The following is a 7,500-nucleotide window of genomic DNA, read 5'->3' on the forward strand; positions in this document are numbered from 1 at the left end:
CTCTCTCTCTCTCTCTCTCTCTCTCTGTTTTCCTCTTACTCTTTCTTCAAATATATTTTTAGAGATTTGCATCTCTCCTGCTTTTTATATCTACTCTTTCAGATACGGGATCATCAAGAACAACAAGAATTTATAACACCATGACTTGAACAATACATAAATAACCTGCACATAGGAGAGAGAAGCTGATGACATTTCGGTCCGACTTGGACCATTTACATAGTTGTACTTTGTCGTTGTCAGCTTCTCTCTCCTACGGGATCATCCTGTGCACTTAGACTCGCATTGGTTTACTTGAAGTCTACTGTGATTGACTCTGTGGTGATTGCCCCCGCGGTTCGGTGCTAAATTATTCCTCCTAGTTAATATGCTGAGCAGTCAGCTGGTTGATGCTAGTAGCAGGCAGTTCAGTACAGGCTCCGTAACCTGGCTCTTCGGGAGCAAAACACACAAGTTCTAGAGTGAATATGATCGAGCTCACGAGGCCATGTTGGTTATGAAAAGGACTTGCCTTGTATGGGCCAGTAAGCCTGCTGCAGTGTTCCTCCATTTATATGTTCTTATAACCTGTTGGAGGGTATGCGCTATCTAACCTAGACAGTGATGTGATGTAGCACTACACACAGAAAGAAGATGTCTCAGTAAAACTTGTTCTGCAACCTCAGTCTTTTCATCATTGGGTTGGCAGTACTTTATTTAGATACTAATCAGTAATGGTTGGAAGAAGTGAATCATTTTCCATCTTGAAGACAAAATTCTCCAGGTCAAATTTTCTAGTAGATTTTTCAAGCAAAGAATCTCATGAATTTAAAAATATGTTCAAGAGAAATCACACTGAATAAAATGCTTTATTTTGAGCCAAAATTATTATTATACTCTAAATAAGGGTCATACAGCGCTGCAGGGTAGGGTGTGCAAAAGGTGTGATATGCTTGATCTGAGATCAGCGAGGGTGAAGAGTATAACAGTGGCCAAGTTAGTAAGGATGGGGAGGAGTGCTAGAGGAAGTATAATTAAAGTTGGTGTAATAAAGCTGTTGCTGTCAGAAAGTCAAAGAGGCAGTCTGTGTTAATGGTGGCGCCGTCAGCAAGGAGGGAAGATAAAGTAAGGGCGTTAGAGCGGTGACTACATCGGAGGTAAATTCTGCGTGCCCGTTAGTAGACAGGACAGTCTAATAGAATATGGCAAAATGAAACTGGACCTTGGCAGTTCTCACAGAGTGGCACTTTTGAGCCGAAAGCAACTTACTGGTCTGAACTTTTTATCTAAGGCCGCAAGATCGATGGCAAGAATGGGAAAGGCAAGGAATGGGGAGTGCTACGTAGGCTGTCGGTAGGCCTGCCCACTTTGGGTAGGTCTCAGTAGTGATGCAAACTCTTTCACCAATAATGCAACAACTCTGGATGTCCAAGGGTAGTGATGGCACCGGAAGCCTCAACATGGTTACTCAGTCCACTCTGTAGCTCAGGGATGGCGAACAGGATACTATTGTCACTGGATTCCCTTTGCTTAGTGATCAAGTCCCCAGATGCTCCTTAAATAGTTCACATATCACTGGATGGGTACATATATAATTGAATATTATTCTTGAGATAATTACTCTGAATTCTGTGATAATGTAGCCCTTTTAAATGATATGTTCATTCATATTCATTTAATTTTTTTCTATTAATTCAATTTAATTTAAATTTGTATCTCAATTTTAACAAAAACATATGACTACATTTTGAACCAGCCTGTTGTTGCATGTAATTAGTTTTGCAGGCAAGTTAATGTTTTTATATATTATGTATGACAAGTAAATGAAGCGAACGTCAGCAGCACAGATTAATAAATGAAAAACAGATCGTACTGCCTACACTAGTGGATAATATGTTGTTGGTTTTATTAAAAAATTAAAAAAAAAAAAAACAGAACGCGCTGCTTACACTAGTGGATGATATGTTGATTTTATTTCCAAGTATTTACTCTGGTTTTAATACTTCATCAGATCTGTGACTTGCAATTTATGTATGTATAATATTCTGTACAGGTTTAGCATGCTGAAATATAAAAAGTTTTTACCCACGTGGAGACAAGCAAGGCGAATCAATTGTTTATATAATTGTATTTTGACGTCCAGCTGAAGCCCAGCCACACTTCTTTTTTTTTACCGAGCGTAAGAGAATACTCGCTCGAATTATTATTAAATTCATGGGGAGCAAGGAAGGGTAGTACTGATCCAATCTCATAGATCTAGAACCCTTCACCGACATCAAGAAATCTATGCAGAGAGGATCTACGATCGAAATGGAACGATACGCCCTCATTGCGAGACTATAGTCATCCGTTTCTTTTTAATGTCGTTGATGGATAATAATACGGAAATAAAAGGTTAACATCCATTAATCTAAGCGATAATAAGACATATTGAAATTTCCGATCCGTTTTCAGTCAGCGCGCAGAAATGCACGAAGGGCAATTCGTGCCTGATTTTCTATGGTAATTGGGAAACAGCTTACTAGCTGAGGTCCTCTGCTGCAAAAGATTCTCATATGGAGGGTTGAAATATGTAGGTTAACATAGTGAAAAATGAGTGGCAGGAGCTAGCATGTAAACAGAATTCGGAAAATTTAATTAACTGTATATTTCAACCTCCAGCTAATAATGTTCTTATTAGTAGCGCGAAAGAGGAAATCATAGTTGTATAGACTCGTAAATTGAAATGAAGAATGGAGTTGCATTGTAAGTTAGGGGAAAATTTATGCAAATAAATGGATCATAGAACCGACAAATTGATAAATTAGACACATGTGCAGCACTCGGGTATCTTTATTGTGGAGACATTTTGCCAACCAGTGGCTTCCTCAGTCCAATACAGAGAAGGAAGGTTGAAGATTAGAAAAAGTTGGTGGTAATCACTCCCTCAGGCTGGAGTCGATATAATTGGTTCCATCAAAGATACCCAAGTGTTGCACATGTGACTAATTTATCAGAGGAAAATTTAGCCTGCTGCATCAGGCTGATGCGGAGTCTGCCTAGCTGCAGTTTCTCGAAGGTCTTGAAAAAAAATCTTGGATGACACCTGCAAGCCTCTAAACCTATATAGATTTTGACTACTGTAGACATCTATGGGGCGAAAGTGTTACGGCATCTGTATATGAATAAACAGTTTTAATGGGAGATTTTAACTTTAGCTGAGTTTACTGGATCTGTTTCATGAGAAATGCAGTCTAACGCCTTTCAAGAAATACTCCAGACTGTTTTTTTTAATTGTTTTTAACAAAACCAACTAGAGGAAATAATTTGTTTGAGAAGGAAAACATAACAGGAGTTTCTGATAAATAATGACACCAATGAAGAGCTTGGAAGAAAAGTGATCACACTTCCACCAGTCGAAATATCTTATCGAATTACATTAATGACGATACAAAAGTCAACGTCTCTGAATTTTGTACTGCAGATTATATGGGGTTAGGTAACACGTAACTAGAGTAGACTGAGGTGACATGACTATTCCTTCGTACCAATCATCACTCTTTGTTATTCCATTTGCATTGGTGAACCATATTTTCAGCTTCCTTTCCATTACTCTTGCTCTCTCCACCATGGTACTAGGCAGACGCGTGCGCATGCTCTCTCGCTCTCTCTCTTGTGAAGTCACCTGTTATCTGCTGCATTTCCGGATTAACGCTGATCCACAATGAAGGAAACAGTAACAGAAACGGATAAAATTGTCTTCCTGAAAGAGAGAAACTTAGAGATAAGAAACCTTCTTAGGATGAAGCAGATACAGAAAGTGAATACAGGATTAGAGAAAAGAAAATACTTAAGACAGGTAAGGTAAGAGATAACTCTGATATCAGAGGAAATGTACACACGATGATATACACATACCAGCAAGACAGACAACCAGAATCTTGACTTTATACACATCCAGTATGAAGGAAACTGTTGTTCTCATGTATGGGGAAAGTGAACTTTCGTGAGTAGTAAGTGTTTAGGGTTGAACCGGCCAGAGAGACTGAAGAGATTCAACCTCTTTTTAAGGTGAGTAAAAAACGATCGCATATATGGTTTGAGACGAAGAATATGGTGGAACAACTAACAACGGCGAGATTTAATGGATTAGTTGTATTTATTCTGGACGAAATGGAAATATACTCAGAGTTCATCATTTTCAAATATTTCGTTTAAACCCCGAATTTCGACTCAGCAACGAGAACAGTGTAGGCATAGTGAAATGCGATGGGCTGGGAACAAAAAGAGCTCAGGCGAAATCACTAATTCCTGGCGATTATTTTCATAGGGGAGTGCTAAACTCGTAGGAATTATACAACACCTGTGATGGGGGGGGGAGGCATTCAGGCTCAATCCAGGAAACTGGAGCACAGATCAAATTTCCTAGATCAAGAGCCCCTGACCATCATGAAGGAGCCTTCCTCCAGGAATCTGGCGAAACTTAAGAAAATATCTTTGCGAAGTGGCTCGGGGAAAACATAATTTTTTAATAGGCTGGACTGGTAAGCCATGGAAGGCCTCGGTCAGATGAGCAAAATATTCATCTGCGAGTCATCATACGACTAAGACCCTCGTCAGGAAACACTTGCCCTGTTTCCTGGTAAACCTAACCCAACCTAACCTCGGGGAAAAAGTATCAATATATAAGGAGCCTATGTTAGGTACGAAGTGCTCTCGATGGGAAGACATGGCCTAGAAATCTAAATTTGAGCGATGATATCAGTTTTTTTGGCAGATAACCCGTCTCGAGAACTAGCGTTGATCTGGTGGGAACAAGACTGCTAGTTTTCCTTGATCGTTCTGGAAAACGGTCCGGATAAACTGGAAGCGCCTTGCCCACTTCTCTTCCCAGGACACTACTTATTTTCGAGACTGTTTTGGGAAAATATTATAATACGATGCAGCATTAATAATTTAACATTTTTGTAATTCTGTAATAATGTTTTTAATAAAAAATGTTAAAATAGAAAGAATAACAATAGCCAGCACCACATTTTTTCTTAAAATATCGTTATGTCTAAAAATACAGAGTAACGATTAGGATTTAGAAAGCCTTCAGGCAATACTTTATATTTCGGTATTTGTTAAATTTAAGTTAAAAAGCTTAATTTAGGAATATATGTATGATTTACTAAACTGGGATCAGTTAACGATTACAAACAAACTTTTTCTTAAATGCCTTTAAATATACAGATTTCTAAACTAGTTCTTGAGTAAAATTAGAAGAAAAAATCTTTAAAAACTGAATTCACATAATAAAATACTATGAAGGAAAAAGTTGACAAGTCGACTTAGGCAAGAACTGGCATTGGGGATGCTCTTCCCGGACCGTGACAGAATTGGATTTTACCCTCTGGCTGTGTCTGAGGACCGAGGGGGCGGAAAATTACCAAAGAACTGACACCGAAGCGATTTGCATGTAGACTCAGGAGGGAGGCAGAGAGTTAGAGGTAGAGATGTTGGAACGTACCTTAAGTAACCTAAAAACTGACGCCAAAAAGCAGAGACATAGACATATAAAAATCTGGTGGGGAAAGTAACGCAAATTACCGGAAAGCGGCAGCAAAGGGATAGAAAGAAGGAAGAGGACTGGTTCTGGTATATGTGTGTATGTATATCAGAAGAGCTGGATGAGATTTTTGCATTATAATCAGTAACAAACACGTAACAATATGTACTAGACATGTATCTCTCACATCTCATGTACTGTATATACCATCTTTATATCAACAATGTATCTCTTAAGCTTTTTGTACCATATTATGTAATATATGTATATATATATATATATATATATATATATATATGTATGTGTATATATATATATATATATATATATATATATATATATATATATATATGTGTGTGTGTGTGTGTGTGTGTGTGTGTGTGTGTGTGTGTCACCTATTTGTACTCACCTATTTGTGGTTGCAGGGGTCGAGTCTTAGCTCCTGGCCCCGCCTCTTCACCGGTTGCTACTGGGCCCTCTCTCTCCCCGCTCCATGAGCTTTATCAAACCTCGTCTTAAAACTGTGTATGGTTCCTGCCTCCACTACGTCATTTTCTATTCTATTCCACTGCCTTACAACTCTATGACTGAAGAAATACTTCCTAATATCTCTCTGACTCATTTGTGTCTTCAACTTCCAACTGTGGCCTCTTGTTTCTGTGTCCCCTCCCTGGAACATCCTGTCTTTGTCCACCTTGTCTATTCCACGCAGTATTTTACATGTCGTTATCATGTCTCCCCTGACCCTCCTGTCCTCCAGTGTCGTCAGGCCGATTTCTTCATAGTGTCTTAGTGTGTGTGCAAAATAATCGCAGACAGGCGATCTTAACAATGCAAGACAAGCCACGGGGGTGGAAATCTTCAGCTCAAGTAGTTTCAGACTTCTTAGTGCGTCATCAGGAGCTGTGTAATGTTGCAAAGGCAGCAACTGGAGAGCTGAAGGGAAGCTCATTCAGAGTATGGTAGCGTGAGTGGCATATAAACATTTAAATATGTGAAGTCAGAGGACACAAAAAGTGTACATTATTTGAATAGACAAAAGGTCGAAATGGACCATTAACAAAACCAAGAAAATTGTTCCTTGAACGGAACGAGAAATGAAAATGAGGCAGAGAAGGATAAACGAGATGCGATTTGGGATAAGTGAGGGGAAGGAGGACGGTGAGGAGAAAACGAGGGGACAGCGGAGAAGAAAAAGAGAGGTGAGAGGGGAGGGTACAAGAGTAACTGAGCCTTTGAAAGGGCTGCAGAAAAGGTTGGGGCGTCATCGTATGTTATGGTCTGACCCCAACAAAGGTGGGAGAGTCTGTCCCCAGGAAGGCTGGACGGGTATTACAGTCCGGTGAAAAACGTTCTCGCTGGCATGCCTGCAGCGAGGTAACATTTATCCGATACATTCTTTAAACCCTGTATAGTTAAAATATTTCCCTGTATAAAATTTTCTTAATGGCAATTGCTAAATTATATGAGTTTTTTAACCCAAATATGCTTGCTAAAATATAATTAATTCCTATAATTTAAAAAAAAAAAAAGAAAATTATTCAAGTAGATAAATATGTAGTCTATTTTTCGTCGTGTTTTACACTAAGAAATTGATGCTGAATAATGCACAGGAATGTTAACAGTGAAAAATGAGGACTGACTTACACACATTAACGTTATTTAAACCACTTCTGTACTTTCGCTTGGAGTACTACTCGTTGTTGAGTACATCGTTCAGATCGGTCGTGATAGCAAAGATGGAAAAGCTACAAAACGTTTATCGCCCACGTAGAACCAATCCATTGTTTAAACTACTGGGAACAATTCTAAGCACTGGAAATATTCTCTTTATAAAAAGGCGAGGGAGGATTGCGATAACATGAGCATGAAAGAAACTAGAGGGACTAGTCCCAAATCTGCACTCTACAATAGAAACAAACATCCTTCATGGCAGGAAGTGTAAAAGAGACCCAGTGAAAAGCACGGGAGCCACGGGCACAATATGGGAA

This window comes from Cherax quadricarinatus, chromosome 16 (assembly GCF_038502225.1).
Source record: "Cherax quadricarinatus isolate ZL_2023a chromosome 16, ASM3850222v1, whole genome shotgun sequence".
Taxonomy (NCBI): Eukaryota; Metazoa; Arthropoda; class Malacostraca; order Decapoda; family Parastacidae; genus Cherax; species Cherax quadricarinatus.